This window comes from Mizuhopecten yessoensis, unplaced genomic scaffold, assembly GCF_002113885.1.
Source record: "Mizuhopecten yessoensis strain PY_sf001 unplaced genomic scaffold, ASM211388v2 scaffold716317, whole genome shotgun sequence".
Lineage (NCBI taxonomy): Eukaryota > Metazoa > Mollusca > Bivalvia > Pectinida > Pectinidae > Mizuhopecten > Mizuhopecten yessoensis.
The window spans coordinates 458,615-485,858 of record NW_018480056.1 but is presented as its reverse complement, the minus strand read 5'-3'; the positions used below and the strand labels follow the sequence as shown (position 1 = coordinate 485,858).

The 27,244-nt window shown below is 35.6% G+C and overlaps 1 protein-coding gene across 15 annotated transcripts in view; it reads left to right on the top strand.

The window, feature by feature from the left end:
- LOC110442987 (dipeptidyl peptidase 4-like) overlaps nt 1-27,244 on the top strand; it is a 406,309-nt gene that overhangs the window by 255,666 nt on the left and 123,399 nt on the right. The gene's annotated exons all lie outside the window — the stretch shown is intronic.

Here is a 27,244-nt window from a genome sequence, read left to right as displayed (position 1 = left end):
AAAAAATGAACAAACGAATGGGCTGACTCCCCCAGGGGGCTGAGGACATGCAGGCCAAAAAGGGTTTATGGCTATATTGGTTTTAGCGACTTCTTCTCTGGAACTAAGCAATGGACATAAACTATATTTGACTGGTAGCATTCCTTGGTAGTTGGGATTAAAAGTTGTACAAATGGTGGGGCGACCCCCCAGTGGGCTGAGAGGTGGGCCAAAAATAGTAATTTGGCCAATATATTGCTTTAAGCAACTTCTTCTCTGGAACTAAGTGATGGATATCAACCATATTTGACTTGTAACAACCCTAGGAGGTGAGGATTCAAAATTGTACAAATCTTGGGGCTGACTCCCCAGGGGGCTGAGGGGCGGGACCAAAAAACGGTAATTTGGCTATTTTGCTTTAAGTGACTTCTTCTCTTGAACTGACATATGAATATCAACTATATTTTGTAGGAAGCATCCCTAGGTGATGGGGATAAACAATTGTACAAATAGACTGACTGACCCCTGGGGTAAGGGGCAGGGCAAAACAAGTTTGTAACTTGGAAATGGTTGAGATCCCTACCCTATATATAACCATATATACAATTGCTGAGTCTAAAGAGATGATGAATGCACATATACCTCCAGGATGGCCCTGGGGGCCAGGCCCCACCCTGGAGACTTAGTCCCTGGGTCATAACTTTAAAATAGGTGAGCTCCCCAACCAAACTATATATACAAATGCTGGGCATAAAGAGACGAATGCAGTCATGATATTAGAGTTGACCCTGGGGTCTGTGCACATTACCCTAGGGACCTAGTTTCTGAGTCACAACTTGGAAACAGTTGAGATCCCCACCCCATAACCACATAACATGCAATACTGGGCATGACAAATCTAATACAGATATGCTACAAGGATTGGCCTCAGGTTCTTTGAAGAATATCTAGTGTATGAAAACCAAGAATTTTTAACCCCATGAAAATAAATGATTCTACAGTATATCCAAACTGATTGTAAATGGCCATGTCTTAATAACAATTAAGCCACGGAAGATAAAGATAAATGAAAGCCATTTGGGTCAGAACTTTAATATATTAAGTTTTTATTATTTGTCTCTGTCTAAAATTATAAAATTTTAATTTAACAAAATGCAAACAGTGTTTGATTCAGGATTCCTATAATTTGGGGTGCCCATCTTCGGACCGTATATGCAGCCCCCCTAGTCCCCCCTTACACCCACACACATACACACACCCTAAGTCAGGTCCAAATGGGGCCTATAACTCCCCAAAACTTTACCCTCTTACCCCTCTCTTTTAATAAATATAATAATATTTGGGCTAGCTTACGTGTATACTCCGTTGACAGAGAGAACATCCTGATGGTAGTTATATAAATGTCCTGCATTTATAAAAGTAGAGGAATATGCTAACGCATGATCCATCTTGTAACTTGTCAGAAAGAGATCACCTGGTAGTATATGAAACCTAATGGGATTGATTTTACCCTTTCACCCCTATGTAACTTTAGTAGACTCTACCATGCATTGATATGGATGAGTCCATTATGGACTAAATAAAATAGATAGCTTGAGCTTGGTCTGTCACTGGTATTAAAACAAGCTTCTACATCTGACCCTTCCCTATGTATTGGTATAAACTCCTTTGATATCAGAAAGGATTTGTAATCACTTTTTAATGTGCCTTAGCAATTCACTATCTTAATTTGTTTTCTAACACACTAACTGTGACGTGAATATGATACATTGTTGCATAATTTTCAGTTCATGTCTAACTCATTCACCCCTGAAATTTCATTATGAACTATTCCAACCTTTGAATTGGAAGAGTTCATATGTGTTTTCAGGGGTGAATGAGTAAATCTCAAATTTTATCATTTTCCCATTGGATTCTATGTTAATTTACCTTTTTTCCCCAGTTAATTTACATGACTAAGTTTGACAAACAGTTTGCTAAAAGTTAACATTCTGTTAGAGAATTAAACGCTTCTTTTCTGTCGTTAATATAAATTAATTGATATTTTTTACTATTATTGAGATATCGCTTATCTCCACAACATTTATGTAAAATTTACTGTTGATATCTCTCTCCTATAGGACAAAATGTTAAATTTCCAGTAAAGATATTTTTTAGCCTATCAACAACCTTATTAATTGCTGAAAAAAGTCTAATTTTATTCATTAATACCAATAACATCACTGTATAAATATCCAGCTTTTTGCCATATTTTATCAAAATGGGACAAAAAATCAAATCAGAAGTTAATTTTTTAAAAATGGAGACATTATTATAAAATCTAATCGAAAGATTATGAAACATGATAGATTGTGTCGGTGTGAGAACTTATCTCAGGGAATATTCTACTAAGATGACCCCAGCTGTGTACTCTGCCTACCCTGTAATCACCCCAAGCATTATGTTAAAGGTCTTCACCGTTGCACCCACAGACATCTAGATTCTGACTATGAATGTCGTATTCATCATAAAAGAAATGAATCAAATGAAAAGATAATCACGCACAGGTTGTACTTTTAAGTCAGGTGGGAGAGAGATTCGCTGTGATATTTACCTGGCGAGATCTGCATGTTTGAATTAATTATTTCAATTAATTTATTCATTCGTAACAAAGTTAGCAGGCTAAATGTACTTGAGATAACTAATTCGTCACACACCATTGTCCTTGCTCACCGGTGTTTTATCATCATTATGATAAACTCAAGTGCATATCCAAATGTCAGCGTTCTCGTCAAAGATTTCAAATGGGCTTCAGATTCACCTTTAGATTTATGAAAAATTATCTTATCAAAAATATTGTTTGACAGATAGTTTATAAAATAAGAATGTTCCCTCCCGAAAAATTGCTTAAAATACAGAAATATTGCATTGTCCAAATTTCTCTAGATATGCACAATATTTCTGTTAAAACAGGAGGCTTTTTGTTCTTTGCAATTAATTAATTTACTTTTCTATGATTTATGCTGGAGATGTTACCCTCAGGAAATCTCGTACTTTAACTCGTTTACCCCTGAAATTTCATAATGAACTATTCCAACCTTTGAATTTGAAATGTTTCAATGTGTCTTCAAGGGGGAATCGTTTAAGCTAAATTGACCATGTAGGATCAGCAGATATACAGTCTAACCTGCTTATGTGACAACCTTCATTAACAGACCAGCTGTGTAAAGATACCACCTTCATTTTAATCATTCACCCCTGAAGACACTTTCGCACTTTTCCAATTCAAAGGTTGGCATAGTTCATAATGAAATTTCAGGGGTGAATGAGTTAAGAGATCTGACCTTTTTAACGACCCAAGTAGGGTCCATCCTCGATATCCAGGGGTTATGCTCACTTTCACTCTCTGCACCAAGGCTCAGTCTGCAACACCTTGTGAATAAGACAAGAAGACTAGTTCGATCCTTTGATGTACATCAAAACAATCTGGTGGTCAGGTAACAGTAAAACGTAGTGGCTTTGATGTCGGCATCGCTCCTCTGTAATCTTCAAAGAACAAGTATCAGCCTAGTGATTGGTCAGTTTTTTTTTACCTAACACCAATCAAATAGCTAGCTGTGTGCCTTCAATTTTGCTATGACATCTTCCAATNCCCCCCCCGGGTCTCTTAATACAGGTTTTAATGTATTCAACTAGTACTGTTGACCAGTAAGCAAATATAGTATATTATGTGATCATATAGCAACAGTCTGCTGCACACATTTAAACAACAACATTGGGAGCTCAATATAAATCACCCAAAGAAATTGTATTTAATTGTGATTTCAATGTGGAGTTATTGTTGTCAAGATTTGTGGTTACTCATAATCGCAGTAACAAATTGTATAACAAACATCTAAAAAAATCACTATATTATAGAACAAACATGTCAAATGGGAGGAAAAATCGTTATTTTATTGAAAGTTTTGTTATACGGCCATTCTACGCTATATATTTTATTATTTGTCTGCATGAAACAGGAGTTCGAAGTCTATAATGGTCAACTCTATTACAAAAGCGACCATTATGTACAGGTTGAAAGAGCTCATTATTTGATGGCTAAATCTACGTTGAGATGAGAAATGGTCTTATTTTGTCTGAACCGACTGGTATACGTTAAAGCAGCTCAAGATAGCTTTCTTCCTACACATAGAATTCCATTTTATTTACATAACACAGCAAGAAAAATAGCTGACAGTGACAGTAAAAAGTAGACGCAAAAGGATCAAAGGGATTTGAGTCCCGCCAGTCTCCATGTTTGTTGATGATAGAATCAGAGTTAAATATAGCTTCATGTTTAATGGGAGGTCATAAATTACTGTCTTTCGTGTCCCCGAATTATCTGGGGAATTGAGTTGACAAGGGGAGAATGCATTATTTTATTAACCTTGCTACACAAACAGAAGTCCAGGGGAAACATGTCATAACTGAATTTAAAATGTTTCAAGAGCATGCAGTGATTGGATAACTTTATGGCCAGTGAGCAAGCTCATGATAGAAAGGCAGGATTAGTGTCTCCAATCTCTGGTACGGAAATATCGACCACTTTTAAGGATATATGTTACCTCACAAGGGGTACCCATTTTACAAGTGTTATCTCCCTTAAAATAGTTTCATTTACATTACCCAATCATATTCTGATGCATCCTGTGTCATCAATTCTTTGTACGTTTCATTTCAAACATGTTATCAATTCTTGGGTACCTTTTAAATCTGTCATCAAATATTGTGTATACCTTTTAAACATTTCATCATTTTTTGTGTACCTTTCAAATATGTCATTATATAATTACTTGTGCATTTTTCTATAGTGTGTCATCATTTCTTGTGTAATCTGTAATACTGTGTCATCAACTCTTATTAAACTTTCTATAAGTGTTATCAATTCTTGTGTGCCATAACATGTGTCATCAATTCTTGTGTACCTTTCAAATATGTCACAAACTCTTGTGTACCTTGAACAAGCTGTTATCAGTTCTTGTGTACCTTTCAAATGTGTCATCAATTCTTGTGTGCCTTTCAAATACATCAAGAATTTACAAACCAAGTTCTTCTTAAATTTCATAAAGTTTACCTGTCATTGTAGAAGTCTTCTGGTAGTATGATACATGTTAGTAATAAAGTAGATTATATACAGATTCCTTATAAAGGGAATATATAAAACAGGATTTTGGAAATTTAAGGATCTTGCCGACATCTAGAATGAGTGAGTGATTTCCAAATGAAGTACTAGCATATTCACCAAATCTCCCTATAAAAGATATTCTGTTTTCTGTATGCCAAAAAACTGTATAAACATAATTATATGTATGAGTGTTGGCTGTTGTAAGGTCAGATCAAAGGATAGTTATAGCTACCATTGTGTGACTCCTGCTATAATAACCTTAAGTTACCATTGATACTTACTGGAGATAGGCCGGGATTTTTGATAGTTTTTGGATTTTTTTTTGAGAAAAGATATAGAAAGTGAAAAATATAGTTAGCAAGCATGAAATTGTCACTGGAAGGCATAGACACAACTGAAGTTGTAAGCTTAACTCATTTACCCCTGAAATTTCATAATGAACTATTCCAACCTTAATTGAATTGGAAGAGTTTAAATGTGTCTTCAGGGGTGAATGAGTTAAGGTCTTAATACTCCCCATGATAGTTACAAAACATCAAAGCAAATTATATAGTTACAAAACATCAAAGCAAATTATATGTAGATGTTTCCAGGAAATTTACAACACTGAATAGCACTGACCATAATTCAAGCAAGGGTGGATTATTATCAGTTCTTATCTTGATCTTAACAACTCTTTCCTGGCTGGCATTCCTACAAGCTTCTGTTGGATGGTGATTTGTACTGATCTAATCATATATAAAACATGGTGCGATTCTGTGACAATCTAGATCTAACAAAGTCTTTGTAGTCTATGGCCTATCATTTTTTTCAATATTACAAACCTCTAGATATCACTGATTCTTAACAATGATTTGTATTCAAAATGAATTGCTTTTCCAAAAGCTTGAGGCCTGAAAAAAACACATTGAGCTGAAAGAATGGCCTTAGATATAGAAGAGCTATTTATCAGGAAAGGCTATAGGATCAGAGTTTACCTTTCAGTGTTATATTGTGGGATATATACTGTATTATATTGTTTCAGCTGTAAAACTGATGCACTGTACTAAATTGTCTTTGTGTAATACTGTTTTATACATTGTATTACATTGTCTTTGTGTAATACTGTTTTATACACTGTACTACATTGTCTTTGTGTAATACTGTTTTATACACTGTACTAAATTGTCTTTGTGTAAATACTGTTTTATACACTGTACTACATTGTCTTTGTGTAATACTGTTTTATACACTGTACTACATTGTCTTTGTGTAATACTATTTTATACAATGTACTACATTGTCTTTGTGTAATACTGTTTTATACACTGTACTACATTGTCTTTTTGTAATACTGTTTTATACACTGTATTACATTGTCTTTGTGTAATTCTGTTTTATACACTGTACTACATTGTCTTTGTGTAATACTGTTTTATACAATGTATTACATTAACTGTAGGTGCAATATACTATATAATTCATGAGTAGCCATTATCTCCCAATGTTATAGTGTGATCCAGTATTACATTGTATTACATTGTAATACATACTGTACTGTATAAACGAGCCCATTGTCTGTATGTGTTATAAATTAACGTTGTATTTGCCTTTAAAATGCTTTTTAACACATTCATGCATGTCATTGCCATGGTGCTCATAATTTATAGATGTTAAGAACGTCAGCTATTATAGATATAACCCCATTTAATAAGATGTCACTGGCAGATACAAGCTGTTGTCTATTTTTTCATTATTGACAAACAGCCATTGACATGTATATATGATACTTACAGAACTTATTATACAGACAACAGAGATACGTATGTTACTGGGAGACAGGACAGATGCCTGTGTACGTTAGATATCCGTCTTTACATTAAAAGTTTCACATAATGTCGGTGTGTTTATGCACTGTTATTAGTAAGGAAAACATCTGCTGATGATTACAACGAGTTTTCTCGTCAGACAATGGCTGCGGTATTGATTGATGACATTGTTACGCACAGTCATCAATATCTGGTCCATCTAACAAGTCATTGTTGGCTGTGTGTTGTCCTTGTAGATCCCTTACTCTCCAAACTTCACAAACAAGTGTTAACAATTTAAATTCTGGATTCAGGAGGTACTACTGCTCCAGGTTTTAACAGGAAAAACGATTATTCCACCCTTTCCCTACCCCCACTTTTGGCTATTGGTCAGTCTTTTTTTACTAGGGGAGGGGGGCTTATTTGTGGTCAAATACGGTGATACACTGAAACAGTACTCTGCTGTCTCCTGCCACTTGAAGGACACCATGCATAATATCTGGAATAATTGTAAACTCCCCCCCCCCCCCATTTTTTTTTTTTTTTTAATTTAAAAGGCTTCTCTGTCTTTGCCCTAATCTGACTTTTCCAAAACACTGTCTGATCGAAAAAATGCCACAGAATCCCACTTACTGTTAGCAAGGACAGATTCAAATAGACATATTGGCTCTATAGAGTCACACCTGTATTAAGAGACCATTTTTGGTAAATCTAGAAAGCAGTCACTTAATATTATATTGTCAAAAATCCAATTGAAACTTCTCTGAATACTTATATGTTCCATCGTAACGTCTTTCCATCGATATTCCTGGATGACTTAATAGCACCTGTTACATAACCTATTAAATTCAATCAGTACAGATCACAAGACGGTCGCCGCCAGAACAGTCTATACAAGGACACATCATACCTACTGAACCGTCTAATGGGAAATGGTTTCATGTCAAACTCGGAGACTAGAATTGTTTACGAAAGTACCGACCCGATAATTATTTGTATTTTTGTCATTAATAGTTAAGGAGCAGAAGGAAATATTCACAAGGATAAAAAGACGTTTCAAAACTTGATGGAATTTATCGAATAACACCAGCTGATATGTGGCTTCCATAAACCACGATTACGGGGTTCTTTAGTTGCAGACAGTGAAAAAAAAAATAGGGCTTCAGCACACAGCAAAGCCTCACTTTAAATACACCGGGAAAATTGAATGGCTTCTTCACACGCAAGATATAGACAGTAAACCAGGCTTAAAAAGAATGCACAAATTCACAGTTAGTCGTAGGGAAAGCATGTTACACAGTGTGTGAGTTCCTCGTGTGATAGGAAGCTGTTACGGAGAGGTTTTACGTATCTACATAATATACTAATATAACGGGGAGATTTTCAGCTGATTTTACCGGTCCTGTGAGCTTAAGCTCGGCCATGCTAAGTGATGACAGTCTAATGGTTGTGTCACATGCAGAACTATAAATAAGTCTAATCCATAGAAACCAGGAACATACTGTTACAACTTTCCATAACATAAAGACAACTCTTTCTAGGTAAGTTTAGGTTAACTCATTCACCCCTGAAATGTCATGATGAACTATTCCAGCCTTTGAATTGGAAGAGTTCAAATGTGTCCTTAGGGGTAAATGAGTTAAAGAGTTTGACAACATTGAAGGGCATCATATATTGGACCTTTAGAGCCAGGGACCAGTACTGGTTGTTACTATCATGTATTATGAAAATATTATTATTCTCGATTATTTGATTAAGGGAAAAAAAATTCTGATTATATTCTAATATTGTATTTTAGGCTTTACGTTGTATCCTTTCAATTAGTTAAAAAAAACACCCAGCTATTTAATTAAACATGTGTAGTATGTTGAGAGAAATCAGAAAGTGTTTCATATTGGAAAATAGGTAACACCTGGTATTGTAGGACCTAAAAGTAATAAATATACTTCACCTCAGGAAACACATCTTGTCTTAGGGGATCCAGAAACTTGTATTTCACCTCAGGAAACACATCTGTCTTAGGGGAACCAGAAACTTGTATTTCACCTCGAGATATATATCTTGTCTTGGGAATCCAAAAGCATGTATTTCACCTCAGGAAATACATCTTGTCTTGGGAAACCAGAAACTTGTATTTCACCTCAGGAAACACATCTTGTCTTGGAAGAACCAGAAACGTGTATTTCACCTCGAGATATATATCTTGTCTCGGGAAACCAAAAGCATGTATTTCACTTCTGGAAATACATCTTGTCTTAGGGGAACCAGAAACATGTATTTCACCTCAGGAAACACATCTTGTCTTAGGGGAACCAGAAATGTGTATTTCACCTCAAGATATTAACTTGTCTTGGGAAACCAAAAGCATGTTTTTCACCTCAGGAAATACATCTTGTCTTGGGAAACCAGAAATGTGTTTTTCACCTCGAGATATATCTTTCCTTGGGAAACCAAAAGCATGTATTTCACCTCTGGAAATACATCTTGTCTAAGGGGAACCAGAAACATGTATTTCACCTCAGGAAATCCATCTTTTCTTGGGAGACCAAAAACTTGTATTTCACCTCAAGAAATATATCTTGTCTTGGGAAACCAACATCATGTATTTCACCTCAGGAAAAACATCTTGTCTTTGGGGAACCAGAAACTTGTATTTCACCTCAGGAAATACATCTTGTCTTGGGAAACCAAAAACATGTATTTCACCTCAGGAAACACATCTTGTCTTCGGAAACCAAAAACATGTATATCACCTCAGGAAATACATCTTGTCTTGGGAAACAAAAAAGCATGTTTTTCACCTCAGGAAATACATCTTGTCTTGGGAAACCAGAAACATGTATTTCACCTCGGGAAATACTTCTGATCTTGGGAAACCAAAAACATGTATTTCATCTCAGGAAATACCTCTTATCTTGGGAAACCAAAAACATGTATTTCACCTCAGGAAATACATCTTGTCTTTTGAAACCAAAAACATGTATTTCACCTCTGGAAATACATCTTGTCTTGGGAAACCAAAAACATGTATTTCACCTCAGGAAATACATCTTGTCTTGGGAAACCAAAAACATGTATTTCAAATCAGGAAACACATCTTATCTTGGGAAACCAGAAACATGTATTTCACCTCAGGAAATACATCTTATCTTGGGAAACCAAAAACATGTATTTTACCTCAGGAAATACATCTTGTCTTGGGAAACCATAAACATGTATTTCAAATCAGGAAACACATCTTATCTTGGGAAACCAGAAACATGGATTTCACCTCAGGAAATACATCTTGTCTTGGAAAACCAGAAACACGAATTTCACGTCAGGAAATACATCTTGTCTTTGGGAACCAGAAACATGTATTTCATCTCAGGAAATACATTTTGTCTTTGAAAACCAAAAACATGTATTTCACCTCTGGAAATACATCTTGTCTTGGGAAACCCAAAACATGTATTTCACCTCAGGAAATACATCTTGTTTCACCTCAGGAAATACATCTTGTCTTGGGAACCCAAAAACATGTATTTCACCTCAGGAAATACATCTTATCTTGGGAAACCAGCAAAATGTATTTTACCTTGGGAAATACAGCTTATGTTGGGAAACCAAAAACATGTATTTCATGTCAGGAAATACATCTTGTCTTTGGGAACCAGAAACATGTATTTCATCTCAGGAAATACATTTTGTCTTTGAAAACCAAAAACATGTATTTCACCTCTGGAAATACATCTTGTCTTGGGAAACCCAAAACATGTATTTCACCTCAGGAAATACATCTTATCTTGGGAAACCAAAAACATGTATTTCACCTTGGGAAATACATCTTATCTTGGAAAACCGAAAACATGTATTTCACCTTGGGAATTACATCTTATCTTGGGAAACCAGAAACATGTATTTACCTCAGGAAATACATCTTATCTTGGGAAACCAAAAACATGTATTTCACCTCAGGACATACATCTTGTCTTGGGAAACCAAAAACATGTATTTCAAATCAGGAAACACATCTTATCTTGGGAAACCAGAAACATGTATCTCACCTCAGGAAATACATCTTGTCTTGGGAAACCATAAACATGTATTTCAAATCAGGAAACACATCTTATCTTGGGAAACCAGAAACATGGATTTCACCTCAGGAAATACATCTTGTCTTGGGAAACCATAAACATGTATTTCAAATCAGGAAACACATCTTATCTTGGGAAACCAGAAACAGGTATTTCACCTCAGGAAATACATCTTGTCTTGGAAAACCAGAAACATGTATTTCACGTCAGGAAATACATCTTGTCTTTGGGAACCAGAAACATGTATTTCATCTCAGGAAATACATTTTGTCTTTGAAAACCAAAAACATGTATTTCACCTCTGGAAATACATCTTGTCTTGGGAAACCCAAAACATGTATTTCACCTCAGGAAATACATCTTGTCTTTTGAAACAAAAAACATGTATTTCACCTCTGGAAATACATCTTGTCTTGGGAAACCCAAAACATGTATTTCACCTCAGGAAATACATCTTGTCTTTTGAAACAAAAAACATGTATTTCACCTCTGGAAATACATCTTGTCTTGGGAAACCCAAAACATGTATTTCACCTCAGGAAATACATCTTGTCTTGGGAAACCAAAAAAATGTATTTCACCTCAGGAAACACATCTTATCTTGGGAAACCAGAAACAGGTATTTCACCTCAGGAAATACATCTTGTCTTGGAAAACCAGAAACATGTATTTCACCTCAGGAAATACATCTTGTTTCACCTCAGGAAATACATCTTGTCTTGGGAACCCAAAAACATGTATTTCACCTCAGGAAATACATCTTGTCTTTGGGAACCAGAAACATGTATTTCATCTCAGGAAATACATTTTGTCTTGGAAAACCAAAAACATGTATTTCACCTTAGGAAATACATCTTATCTTGGGAAACCAGAAACATGTATTTACCTCAGGAAATACATCTTATCTTGGGAAACCAGCAAAATGTATTTTACCTTGGGAAATACAGCTTATGTTGGGAAACCAAAAACATGTATTTCATGTCAGGAAATACATCTTGTCTTTTGGAACCAGAAACATGTATTTCATCTCAGGAAATACATTTTGTCTTGGAAAACCAAAAACATGTATTTCACCTTAGGAAATACATCTTATCTTGGGAAACCAGAAACATGAATTTCACCTCGGGAAATACATCTTATCTTGGGAAACCAAAAACATGTATTTCACCTTAGGAAATACATCTTATCTTGGGAAACCAGAAACATGTATTTCACCTCAGGAAATACATCTTATCTTGGGAAACCAAAAACATGTATTTCACCTTGGGAAATACATCTTATCTTGGGAAACCAAAAACATGTATTTCACCTTGGGAAATACATCTTATCTTGGGAAACCAGAAACATGTATTTCACCTCAGGAAATACATCTTATCTTGGGAAACCAAAAACATGTATTTTACCTTGGGAAATACATCTTATCTTGGGAAACCAAAACCATGTATTTCACCTTGGGAAATACATCTTATCTTGGGAAACCAGAAACATGTATTTACCTCAGGAAATACATCTTATCTTGGGAAACCAAAAACATGTATTTTACCTCAGGAAATACATTTTATCTTGGGAAACCAAAAACATGTATTTCATCTTAGGAAATACATCTTATCTTGGGAAACCAGAAACATGTGTTTCACCTCAGGAAATACATCTTATCTTGGGAAACCAGAAACATGTATTTCACCTCAGGAAATACATCTTGTCTTGGGAAACCAAAAACATGTATTTCACCTCAGGAAATACATCTTATCTTGGGAAACCAGAAACATGTGTTTCACCTCAGGAAATACATCTTATCTTGTGAAACCAAAAACATGTATTTTACCTCAGGAAATACATCTTGTCTTGGGAAACCAGAAACATGTATTTCACCTCAGGAAATCCATCTTTTCTTGGGAGACCAAAAACTTGTATTTCACCTCAAGAAATACACCTTTGTCAAGGGGGAACAAGAAACTTTTATTTCACCTCAGAAATTAGATCTTAATTGGAGAACAAGAAACTTTTATTTCACCTCAGAAATTAGACCTTAATTGGAGGACGAGAAACATTTATTTCACATGAGGAAAAACACTGTGTAACTTGTACTTCAACTTAGAAAATACATCTTTTCTAGGGGGAACCAGGTATTTGATATATGACTCAACACCATACTTAAACAGGATAATGATATGGGTGAAATGAAAGCAAACATGCACAGCAGCAACAGCAAGCCAAATTAATATACATATAGTTAGAATTAACTCACTGGAATTCCTCAGAGTAATTACTGGGCTGACCTATGGTTACCAACACAATGGGTTGAAGAAGTAATTACTGGAGAAAGGTGAAACTGGAACAATTAACAACAGACATGCATGTTGCATATTGCTATGGTAAAGTTGTGACTGTTTCACCCGGGGTATGTAAGTCTACCTACTGATTTGACAACCTCTATGAAGAGACAACCTGTATTAAGAGACTACCTGTGTTAAGAGACAACCTCTGTTAAGAGACTACCTCTGTTAAGAGACCACCTGTGTTAAGAGACCACCTGTGTTAAGAGACCATGCACATTCTATGTCCCCATATTGTAGTGACCACATTGTAAACTTAGACTGTATTAAGAGACCACCTGTGATAAAAGACAATTTTAACACATTACATCTCCAGCACACAGGCTGGCATACACACATCGGGAGATATTAGCCAGGTGGCATAGGACTAGTAGTTAGCGCCTGATAAGGCAGCTCCTGCGAATTACTCAAAATTTTATTGATTAATGTGTATGCTAATTGTATTAATTGTATATCTATGTACTGTAAAGCGCTTTAGAGTAGCAAGATAGGGCCCTTTATCAAATGTTGTATAATTTTTTATATCTATTATATTTTTTTAATTTTCCCCATTGCAGTGCTTTCTCTTTAATAGGATTTAATAGAATATTAGTGGACGTCGGTATCACGTACTGTCTCTATATCCCTATTAATATAGTTTGAAATACATTGTGGTAAACATAAAATAAGTCTACCGGTATATATAAGACGCTGTATGATCATACAAATGTACTTCAACTCAAGATCTTTCCTGAATTAGTCCAAGTTTTTCCCGAAGGCAATTATGGATGAAATAAAGTGTTGTGGGAGACTATTCCAGATATCAACTATTTTTGGAGTAAATACTGGTTTAACTGTATAAACTGTATCCCCTTCAGAAGGTACCAGCCCCTTTATAAAACATTTCCAACTTTCAAAAATACATGTCCTAAGTATATGATATAAATAGGAGGAGGTCTTCATAGTTTTGCAAAACTCTTCAAATTCAGGAGCTTTCTTAACTACAACATTTTAACATTTCAGTATTTTTTCAAATCTGTATGATACAAAGAGTAGCATTTCTGCTATTTGTTAATTTGCTTTAACACTTTAGTGGGTTTTTTTAAGCAATGCCAGTATTGCCATCTTTCTACTTTTCTATGGAAGTTTAGCCCATGAGTAAAAATAATGTTATCAAATCTAATATAGATATTGAAACTATGAAGGGGAAAGCAGGAAGGGGTTTAAACTAATTATTTGGGAGAAAAAATCCAGAAAAAAGTACTTCAGTTGAAATACTGCTATACTTTGTACATTTGAAAATGTACAAATCACAATATTATTTCTATGATGTGTATTTGCACTGTTGTCTTGAATACAATATATGTATATGGTTAATGTCATGTTATTATCTGTTTACTGATGTGCCTTTCTTTTTCTGTATTTTCAGGTAAGTCAATTTTTGTGGATTTTTGTGGAGGGCGTCTTTGACAACAGAACAGGCTTCTCTGTGAGTGGTGTGAACCTGGTACAAAGTAGGTCCCAGTTTGCCAAGTAGGTCACAGTGTGAAAGTAGGTCACTAATGTAAAATGTAGGTAACCAGTATGAAAAGTAGGTCACAGGATGTAAAGTTTCAGTTTATAAATTAGCTAACAGTATGTAAGTAGGTCATAATGTACATGAACATATGAATCATTGTATAAAGTAGGTCATGTACAAGTAGGTCACTGTATGTCCATATACCAGGTAAGGTCATATTGTATAATTAGGTCAGAAAATGTACATATAGGTCATATTATATTAGTAGGTCACAGTGTATGAAATAGGTCATATTGCATAAGAAGGTCACAGTGGTTTTTTTCAATACAATATGAACCAGGTATTCTAAAGCAATTCAACCATTTCTTGATAACAGTAATTCATACAGGTACAATGTATTTGTATTGAGCATCATAATGGCTACAATTGCCACATGCTAGTGAGATGTTATATTGGTGTATTATTTTTATTTTTATAAATAGTAAAAAAGGTTCTTTATTAAAAGTGATCACCAACAGAAAAAACACTTATATATCTGCAAAATGACCTTAAGACAAAATTATTAAATAAATTGTGAAATTAATCATTGCCTATACATAATCTTTATGAAACTGATTTCCATTTTCTAAATTTTCAGACAGTGATTTCTTTGCCATAATATTTCTATTTATCTGCAAAGTCAATATTTCTTCATTATAAAATTGTTTTTTTAAGGAACAATGGTTCGTGATATTGTTCTTGGACAGTATAAAAGGACAAATAATTGACCGCGTAAATCTTATTTCTAAAGAGTTCGACATCATCATGCGAGCTCTTCATTGTTCCTCCATTTATGTTATTGCAATCAACAAGCTTGTTCAAACCGACATAATTCCGGCCTTTTGTGACAGGGAATTGGACAGGGGTTAAAAGGGTGCATTGGGGATTTAATTTTGATGGAGATATTTGGGTTCTCTTGGGGAATCTATCATTGTTACATGTACATACAAGCAGAGTACACTTCCATCAAATGTCCAGATCAATAAAACTGTGTAACGCAGATTTTACCATAAAAAAGTATACGCTGATCGGAACACTATCCTGCAAAGAAAAATCTTATCACTTGCCACGGTACACATGTCCATTACAATAATTTGTCGTAAAGCATTATTGATCTGTGTTATTGGAGGCTTTAAGTGTTAACATGCTTTTGTCATTCACTTAAAACCCCGAGATGACTTGGATCGATAAACCATCTATTGGCGGGTGGCTGTGCTTTTGAGGAGTGTTCCACACTGAAGCTATTGAATTTGATGTTACGCTTGCAACTGTTGGCCTCCCGACATATGTTTCATGTAATAGGTAACATGTGGGAAACAATAAAACCAGAGGACGGTGTATTAACAGAAAATGTATACAATATATAACAGTATATTATGCCACAATGGAAGTATGAGTAATTCTAGATTAGATTATGCCCTATTCAATATTTAATATCAGCTGAAATGTTTTACAAAATATCGCTTGTAATTATAATTTATTGCGCGAGTGTGCAAGCAAGCATATAGTTTACCTTCAGATTCTGTCATTTTCTGTTATAGAATGTGAACACTAATTAAATACATACATGTAGTGTTATGATGCCTCTGACATGAAACAATTGGGGGGGGGGGGGGGCACTTGATTGTTATTTATGGTATAACCTGGCACTTTAGAGTATAACTACTCACTGCGGAGCTGCATTCAACTTACCATATACATGTGGTGGATATTGTTCTGTCAGACACTAGGTATTGTCCTTGAAAGACAAGTCTGTTTTGACCTTACTGGAATATCAGGCAGTGTTTTGACCTTCCTAGTTGTTTTGACCTTTAACTTTATACTGGAAGGTCAGACAGTTTTGACCTTGCTATTATGTTGTACATATTTGACCTTACTAGAAAGCCACACTGCATTCACCTTCTTTGAAAATTGGATAGTTTTGACCTTGCAAGAAGGTCAGATTGTTTTGACCGTGCAAGAAGGTCAGATTGTTTTGACCTCGCTAGAAGGTCAGATTGTTTTGACCTCGCTAGAATTAAGACTTTCCATGATCCATCTGGAAGGTCAGTCATCATTGTTTAAAATTGACCTCTTGAAGATCCTACTTTATTGACCTAATTAACAGAAGTCTGACTAATTTTACACCTACCAACCAACTCACTCTTTCTTTGAAGATGTGAATGTTCATAACTCTTTTGAATTGGCTAGAATTTAGCTCTTCTTGAAGTTGTTCCACTTGTAAACATAAAAAGCAGTTCAGACTGGGAGCTAGGTAGGTCAGACTGGGAGCTAGGTAGGTCAGACTTTGAGCTAGGTAGGTCAGACTGGGAGCTAGGTACCGGTAGGTCAGACTGTTGGTGATTCCCTCGAAGGTCAGACCAGTTTTAACTCCTTGAAGCTCTAAGAATATCTCTCATTTAATCTGATTTTTGCAAAGATCAGAGCATTGAAAGATGAACCCTCTGTTTGTGGTCTGAAAAGGCTCTTTGTATATGATATGGCACTTTCAGTGAATAAGCAGAAAATTTGCAAAAAAATATTTTTTTTGTATGTTCCATTCTACAACACATACCGTTAACCTCCAATATAAGATCATTTTTAGTATGTTCCCTTCTACAACACATACTGTTAACCTCCAATATAAAATCATTTTTAGTATGTTCCCTTCTACAACACATACCGTTAACCTCCAATATAAGATCATTTTCCTGAATAGACAATGCAACCTGCTGGTATAGGTTTCTTTAAGAGCAGGTTTGGATGTACTTAAAGCCATGCAAATAAAAATAGCAATGTTAACGTGACTGTTCAAACAACCTACTTCTTTTGAATATGTCTGTCGTGATTGTTTTTGACCAGTGAAACATGGTGTTTGTAATCATCATTTTACCTTTTGATTTATTTTTGCTGACATTTTCAATTTACCTATTGATTTTAATCTGCTTCTCCTCTCATCTTACCTGTGCTATGGAACTCGTTAACTCTATATGCTATTTACCTGCTGCTTGCACCTGTACATCTTTCAGTTACAATGTGGAGAGCTATCATATGAATCTATTGATTTCATTGGTGAGGTGAGGCTATTCAGCCCTGTGTTAAAGTACACCTGTACCCAGGTGATAGCGTGATAAAATCTATCAGCATCTCTGATGCCTTTAGCAGCGCAAACCTGTATGAGTACCATTTACCTGTACGAGTACCATTTACCTGTATGAGTACCATTTTACCTATATGAGTACCATTTACCTGTACGATTACCATTTACCTGTATGAGTACCATTTTACCTATATGAGTACCATTTACCTGTATGAGTACCATTTTACCTGTACGAGTACCATTTTACCTGTACGAATATCATTTACCTGTATGAATACCATTTTAACTGTACGAGTACCATTTACTTATATGAGTACCATTTATCTGTATGAGTACCATTTTACCTGTACGAGTACCATTTACCTGTATGAGTACCATTTTACCTATATGAGTACCATTTACCTGTACGATTACCATTTACCTGTATGAGTACCATTTTACCTATATGAGTACCATTTACCTGTATGAGTACCATTTTACCTGTACGAATATCATTTACCTGTATGAATACCATTTTAACTGTACGAGTACCATTTACTTATATGAGTACCATTTATCTGTATGAGTACCATTTTACCTGTACGAGTACCATTTACCTGTATGAGTACCATTTTACCTATATGAGTACCATTTACCTGTATGAGTACCATTTTACCTGTATGAGTACCATTTACCTCTACAAGTACGATTTTACCTGTACGAGTACCATTTATCTGTACAATTACCATTTACCTCTACAAGTACGATTTTACCTGTACGAGTACCATTTTAGCTGAACAAGTACGATTTTACCTGTACAAGTACCATTTTACCTGTACGAGTACCATTTTACCAGTACTAGTATGATTTTACCTGTACAAGTACCATTTTACCTGTACAAGTACCATTTTACCTGTACGATTACCATTTTACCTATACAAGTACCATTTTACCTGCACAAGTACGATTTTACCTGTACGAGTACCATTTTACCAGTACTAGTATGATTTTACCTGTACAAGTACCATTTTACATGTACAAGTATGATTTTACCTGTACAAGTACCATTTTACCTGTGCAATTACCATTTTACCTATACAAGTACCATTTTACCTGCACAAGTACCATTTTACCTGTACGAGTACCAATTACCTGTACAAGTACCATTTTACCTGTACGAGTACCATTTACCTGTACAAGTACCATTACGGATGTTGAGAAAGGATAGAGATTAAATACTCAATGTTATCTGAATATTTTCTAAAACAAATATAAAAACTACAAACTAATCAAACAGCTTCAATTAACCATGATCATTTATATGGAGCATTTGCCTTCAAATATCAGTTTCAATAAATATTTTATGAGTATCGAAACAGAGGAGCCTGGAAAATCTGAGGACAAAATGAGTATTACTGATCATCGAGGTTTTATTCTGAATTTTACATGTAATGACTGAAATATTTATTTAATATATATAATATTATGATATATTTTCATATATATTATATTCTAGTTTGTTTTATATATGTAATATTATGATTAATTTTATAAACATTATATTATAATTTATTTTAAATATATCATATTCTTATAAAGCAATCAAATCTTACTTTGTTTGGATATTCAATCTACACTGTTTTCAGATTATTTTCTCTCTGAAAGTCACATTTGAACCTTACCAAATCAAAGATTGGTCAAGTCCAATTTAGATATGTAGGGGTGAATAAGTTGTACTTAGTCAGGAATTTTATACCAGTGTATCAATACATCTCATTGTACTGGTTTTTAGATAGCTTTCAGGACATTTAAAGTTGTATGTGATCCATGGGAAGCAACTCTATTTGTTTTACAACAGTATTTGGAATTTGGAATTGATGACACGTCTGCCTATTTCCTACTGGTATATGGTTTAAAGTTAATGTCTGTGCTTTTACATAAGACAGACTCATACTAGTAAAATTGATCGATATGTATCCATTTAATTAGTTGAACTATTAATGAGGAAATTTACTGATAATTCAACCTGTATATATGTGTTAATTATAGGTATGTGTAATTCAATTATATATATGTAATGTAAACATACAGAATGTTTGGATTGTGTATAATTGTCACTTGTGATATTCTATTTAATTAAACTCAATTCAACAAATATTTCAACATATCTATTCCTATTATTTCAAAACATCTTGATAATGATATAATTTTGTTTTTTGATTCCTCCAAAATCTTTCTCATATTCTGCCCTTATTGAAATTTCCTTTTTCCTCCAAATTGTAACATTTTTAATCTTATTAGAACATCATTAACTTGTTAAAACACTGATCGTTCACCTTTATTTTATTTTTTTTCGATTTTCAATTTTACTCGGACACTTAAAATGCATTATTCTCACCCTAGTAATAAAAGAGTTTTCTCCCTTCGATCAGCTTTCAACTCCGTCATTGGGATGTGCACGTATAGACAAGAAATGAAATAATAGAACTGATGTATGTGAGAATTGTAGTGTATATGATATATCTTTATGCAAATGAATCTAACTATAAGAACATGAAAACTGGCTTTTAGAAATCTTTTTTTTTTTTTATCGTTTTCATTATTTTTCAAAAAACGTTTTTTTGAAAAAATAATGAGAACGATGAAAAAATAAAAGGAAGCAAAAAACAATATGTATAACATAATGTTCGCCCTAACTAACTCTTTTAAAATATAGAAAAATTGAAGAATAAAAAAGACACTTGATTTAAATATTTTTCCATTGTTTTTCAACTTTAATTTGAAGTGAATCAGATAGAACTACCTAAAATTACTGGCGAAATTATCTCATGTCATTAAGCTTTTTTGTTTTTTTTAAATAGTATGATTAGAATATTGAAATCTCACTACACTTGTCCACTAGGACATGATGTGGAGGTGAAAAATCAAAAGTCAGTTACTGTTATCCTTTTGGTTTACATAACTTGCAATAGAGGTTTTTTAAATGCCTTCATGTGTTTCATACGAAGAGCCTTGGGATATAAGTGTATTTATCTTGAATCAAGCCCTGTGGGGCAGCTCATGTGAGAGCTTGACTCAATACAGGACAATGAAATAGCATTTCTTGACGTTTCTACTGACCTGCAACAGATTTGGATGGGCTTATTACCAGGCATGGGCTTATTGCCAGATAAATATGGTATCTTCAGCAGCCAGATGACCAACTAGTAACATGCAGGTGGGATAAGAAAATGTTCTATGCAAAAGTCCCAAGGACTGCTACTAGAATTATCCAACTCTGGTCTTGTATAACAAATTTCTGAACTTCTGTTTGATTTTTTAGGTGAAATACAGTAATTCAAAAGTATTCTATGCAAAAGTCCCGAAGACTACTACTAGCAAAAATAGAATTATCCAAGTCCACAGTATTAGACAATTCTGGGTTTTTTTTGGAGAAATACGGTTATAACAGAAAGGTGCAGGCTTAATACCCAGCAGGAGTCTATAACTGATGAAATACGGTAAGATAACCAGTTGGTGTACATCAGTGTCTAATTAGCATATCAGAACAAGGCTAATCATTCATGTATGTATCCTGCTATTGATCGACATGTAGCCGTGGTTAGGCTACAGGTATGGTTAGTTTTTAGGGAAAGTCAATAAATATTTCATTAGGTCAGTTGTTTTAGGTTCTAGATCAAACATTAACAACAAAAACACCAGTTAATGTCATGCATTAATACGATATTATAATGCAGATATCTTTGATAATTATATACCTAACGAAATAGCGATCAGTTTTATGTTTAGATTGAGTTTGACAATTCGATAGACAACAAAGAAACTAAATTTGTAGGCAAACAAGAACATTTTCCAATTTGAATATTTCACTTAGTGTTTCATCAACCTAACAAGGCTTTGAGAAAGTTGATTGTATTGAAGCTTGTACTAAAGCTGATCCATTGGATTCGCTTTCCTATGATGACATGTTTATGCTACTTTTAGATAAAGATCAGAATCAATTTTACGTTTGCATAATTTTAGTCCGGCTGTGATAACCAAATTTACCCACTAGTAAAGATATCAAATTGTATGTATTAAGCTAACTAATCTTTTGACTTGGATCTGTTGAAATGTACATCAGCATTATGCTCCGTTTACATTATGTTCCCGATGGCCACGGCAATCACGTTTCAGGCCAACGTGGACAAATCGGGATGGACGTGAGATAACGCGGAGGGACGGGATGGGCCAACGTGACAGGCCGTGATTGCCACTGTGACTGCCGGGCCAGATTTTTTAACTGTCAAAAAATTTGTCACGGCAGTCACAGTGCGGATGAGAAACCTAGTAGGCCGTAGTAAAACCGGGTGAACGCAACAAAACGTGACAGTACGTAATAGGCCGTAATATAACTTGGAGGCGGTCTGTAGTGGGAAGGGAAACATATGTATTTCCCGGTATCTCACGGTCCTTCCAAGTTTTGTCAAGTTCTATCGCGTTTAGTGCGCGTTCTGTCATGGTTGGTTCACGGTTGCTGCGCATTTTGTCCCGTTTTGCCACGTTTTGTCACGGTTCTCACAGCAAGCTGGGGTGTATGGTAGAGTTTGTCGCATTCAATCCGGCGCGTCCAGGTGTGTGACGGTTTGCCGGTTGGCGCGCTGCGTTCTACTACGGTCTGACACGTCGCATATGCGCGGTCTGAGAGGGAGTATATAAAAGCCAAAATCCCACGGCGCACTATGTTTCGTACACAAAATCTTCTTCATCTTGGGAATCCATGATGTTATCTCGTCGATTCGTCTCGGGATATAATGATTGCTTTGCTTGGGAGGCCTTCTGGGGCACAAACGTGTTCCAAAGCTGCCCGGTGTCCACATTTTATTCGTGGAAAGCCTTGACAGAACAGGAAAAATGTGTTGGACCTTCATCAGAACATGAGAAACATGAGAGACCCCATCAGAACATGACGGGCCTAGAGGGAACGTACTCGCAACCGTGGTAGACAGTGGGCCGAACCGTAGTGCGCCTTGGAGCCTCCGGGACTCAGCAGCCCCTTTCCCCCCACGGCCTGTCACGGATACCCAGACAGACCGTGGGAAAACTTGCCAAGACTTGAATTCAGAGATAAAATGGCCAAAATCTCACGGCGCACTACGTTTCGGGCAAACGGGACTGCGCTGTGGCTACCGGGAACATAATGTAAACGTAGCATTACTGAGACAGCATCCTTCTCTGGTAGTGGGCCATGTAAACTACATTTCAGTCTCCATGCAGTGTCTCAAGTATTGTTAGCCTGATCAAGATTTTCTTTTACAGTTCTCAATTAAGATTTCATTTTCTGTCCACAAAAATTTAGAAATTCTTCTCTTTAAAACAGGTTTTAAATAAGACATTTTAAGCATGGTAATTGCATGTATTATTGACATATTGATATTTATCAGGATGATAGATATATTCTAAACTTCTGTCGGAAACAAAAATGTCCTGATTTATTAATATATAGATTTCAGGTGGGATTCAGTTTTCTTCCATTTCATTTTGATAAGCTGCAGAACCGTAGCTCAAATGCTTCATCACTTTTTTATTATTTTGAAATTGATACATAAAATAAAAAATAAAAAACATAGTGGACCTCTGAGCTTGTAATGGTGCATCTTAAATCAATTGACATGTCATCAGGACTTACTGGAGTTCTCTCGGCCCCTGCAGGGAAAGATCCAAATATAAATGGCAGAGTTGTGTCCCCTGGGTCAGATTTTGGCTGTGGTTCTGTATCTATTGAGTAAACATCAACAGACAGTTTAAATCCCAGGACACATACATTCTTATCTCTAGTTGGTAATAACTCTGTCTGAAACAGCTATCATAAAGAATTCTCTCTTCATCAGCCATTTACGACAGCCAGGAATCAATTTCTTTTTCAATTCAAGCATTATAAATTCTTCAAGAAATGAGGTTTCTGAGGAAGATGATAGGTTGCGATCAGCTGCCTTCAGATGGGGCTGTGAGCATTGTCTGTGTGACGTCAATAAAATGTAGGTATGGAGAAAATCAATCTGAAACTGACTTCAGATTAATCATATTGGAATGAAATGTGTGTACGTATGTTAAGGAACACAATAATCCTTGACATGACAGATTTTCATGATCAGTTGTTTTTTCAGATGATATCATTAGATCTTAGAATATAGAAATAGTTCACTTCAAATTCTCTGGTTGCAAATATTAAATTTTGGGTCCAAAATTGGGAGTCTATCTCCCAAACGAGGAGAGTTGGCAAATATGCGCTTGTATCTCTGAAATTTAAGTGCTCATGCAGTCTAAATAAACAATGGCTACCGTTTCCCGTTCAACATTTTCTCAAGAAAAACCTATAAGTGTTGAGCTGAAATCTGTGATGGACTAGTATTGGGACTACAAGGTTTAAACGGTGAAATTGTTGATCTGAAGTCTGTGATGGACTTGTGTGGGGACTATAAGGTTTAAACGGTGAAATTGTTGATCTGAAGTCTGTGTGTGAGTGACTTCTGTGGGGACTATAAGGTTTAAACAGTGAAATTGTTGAGCTGAAATCTGTGATGGACTAGTGTGGGGACTATAAGGTTTAAATAGTGAAATTGTTGAGCTGAAGTCTGTGATGGACTTGTGTGGGGACTATAAGGTTTAAACAGTAAAATTGTTGAGCTGAAGTCTGTGATGGACTTGTGTGGGGACTATAAGGATTAAACGGTGAAATTGTTGATCTGAAGTCTGTGATGGACTAGTGTTGGGACTATAAGGTTTAAACGGTGAAATTGTTGATCTGAAGGCTGTGATAGACTTGTGTGGGGACTACAAGGTTTAAACAGCGAAATTATTGATCTGAAGTCTGTGATGGACTAGTGTGGATACTACAAGGTTTAAACGGTGAAATTGTTGATCTGAAGTCTGTGATAGACTTGTGTGGGGACTACAAGGTTTAAACAGTGAAATTATTGATCTGAAGTCTGTGATGGACTAGTGTGGGGACTACAAGGTTTAAACGGTGAAATTGTTGATCTGAAGTCTGTGATGGACTTGTGTTGGGACTACAAGGTTAAAACAGTGAAATTGTTGATCTGAAGTCTGTAATGGACTTGTGTGGGGACTATAAGGTTTAAACAGTGAAATTATTGATCTGAAGTCTGTGATCGACTTGTGTGGGGACTATAAGGTTTAAACAGTGAAATTGTTGATCTGAAGTCTGTGATGGACTTGTGTGGGGACTATAAAGTTTAAACGGTGAAATTGTTGATCTGATTGAGTCTGTGATGGACTAGTGTGGGGACTACAAGGTTTAAACGGTGAAATTGTTGATCTGAAGTCTGTGATGGACTAGAGTGGGGACCATAAGGTTTAAACGGTGAAATTGTTGATCTGAAGTCTGTGATGGACTAGTGTGGGGACTACAAGATTTAACTGGTGAAATTGTTGATCTGAAGTCTGTGATGGACCTGTGTGGGGACTATAAAGTTTAAACAGTGAAATTGTTGATCTGAAGTCTGTAATGGACTTGTGTGGGGACTATAAGGTTTAAACAGTGAAATTGTTGATCTGAAGTCTATGATGGACTATAGTGTGGGGACTATAAGGTTTAAACAGTGAAATTGTTGATCTGAAGTCTATGATGGACTATAGTGCGGGGACTATAAGGTTTAAACAGGGAAATTGTTGATCTGAAGTCTGTGATGGTCTAGTGTGGGGACTACAAGGTTTAAACAGTGAAATTGTTGATCTGAAGTCTATGATGGACTAGTGTGGGGACTATAAGGTTTAAACAGTGAAATTGTTGATCTGAAGTCTGTGAAGGACTAGTGTGGGGACTACAAGGTTTAAACGGTGAAATTGTTGATCTGAAGTCTGTGACTACAAGGTTTAAACAGTGAAATTGTTGATCTGAAGTCTGTGATGGACCTGTGTGGGGACTATCAGTTTTAACTGGTGAAATTGTTGATCTGAAGTCTGTAATGGACTTGTGTGGGGACTATAAGGTTTAAACATAGAAATTGTTGATCTGAAGTCTGTGATGGACCTGTGTGGGGACTATCAGGTTTAACTGGTGAAATTGTTGATCTGAAGTCTGTGATGGACTAGTGTGGGGACTATAAAGTTTAAACAGTGAAATTGTTGATCTGAAGTCTGTGATGGACTTGTGTGGGGACTATAAGGTTTAAACATTGAAATTGTTGATCTGAAGTCTGTAATGGACTTGTGTGGGGACTATAAGGTTTAAACAGTGAAATTGTTGATCTGATTGAGTCTTTGATGGACTTGTGTGGGGACTATATATGGTTTAAACAGTGAAATTGTTGATCTGATTGAGTCTGTGATGGACTTGTGTGGGGACTATAAGGTTTAAACAGTGAAATTGTTGATCTGATTGAGCCTTTGATGGACTTGTGTGGGGACTATATATGGATTAAACAGTGAAATTGTTGATCTGATTGAGTCTGTGATGGGCTTGTGTGGGGACTATAAGGTTTAAACCTTGAAATTGTTGATCTGAAGTCTGTAATGGACTTGTGTGGGGACTACAAGGTTTAAAAAGTGAAATTGTTGATCTGATTGAGTCTTTGATGGACTTGTGTGGGGGCTATATATGGTTTAAACAGTGAAATTGTTGATGTGATTGAGTCTGTGATGGACTTGTGTGGGGACTATAAGGTTTAAAAAGTGAAATTGTTGATCTGATTGAGTCTTTGATGGACTTGTGTGGGGACTATATATGGTTTAGACAGTGAAATTGTTGATCTGATTGAGTCTGTGATGGACTTGTGTGGGGATTATAAGGTTTAAACATTGAAATTGTTGATCTGAGGTCTGTAATGGACTTGTGTGGGGACTACAAGGTTTAAACATAGAAATTGTTGATCTGAAGTCTGTGATGGACTTGTGTGGAGACTACAAGGTTTAACTGGTGAAATTGTTGATCTGAAGTCTGTGATGGACTTGTGTTGGGACTACAAGGTTAAAACAGTGAAATTGTTGATCTGAAGTCTGTAATGGACTTGTGTGGGGACTACAAGGTTTAAACATATAAATTGTTGATCCGAAGTCTGTGATGGACTTGTGTGGGGACTACAAGGTTTAAACAGTGAAATTGTTGATCTGAAATCTGTGATGGACTTGTGTGGGGACTATAAGGTTTAAACAGTGAAATTGTTGATCTGAAGTCTGTAATGGACTTGTGTGGGGACTACAAGGTTTAAACAGTGAAATTGTTGATCTGAAGTCTGTGATGGACTAGAGTGGGGACCATAAGGTTTAAACGGTGAAATTGTTGATCTGAAGTCTGTGATGGACTAGTTTGGGGACTTCAAGGTTTAAA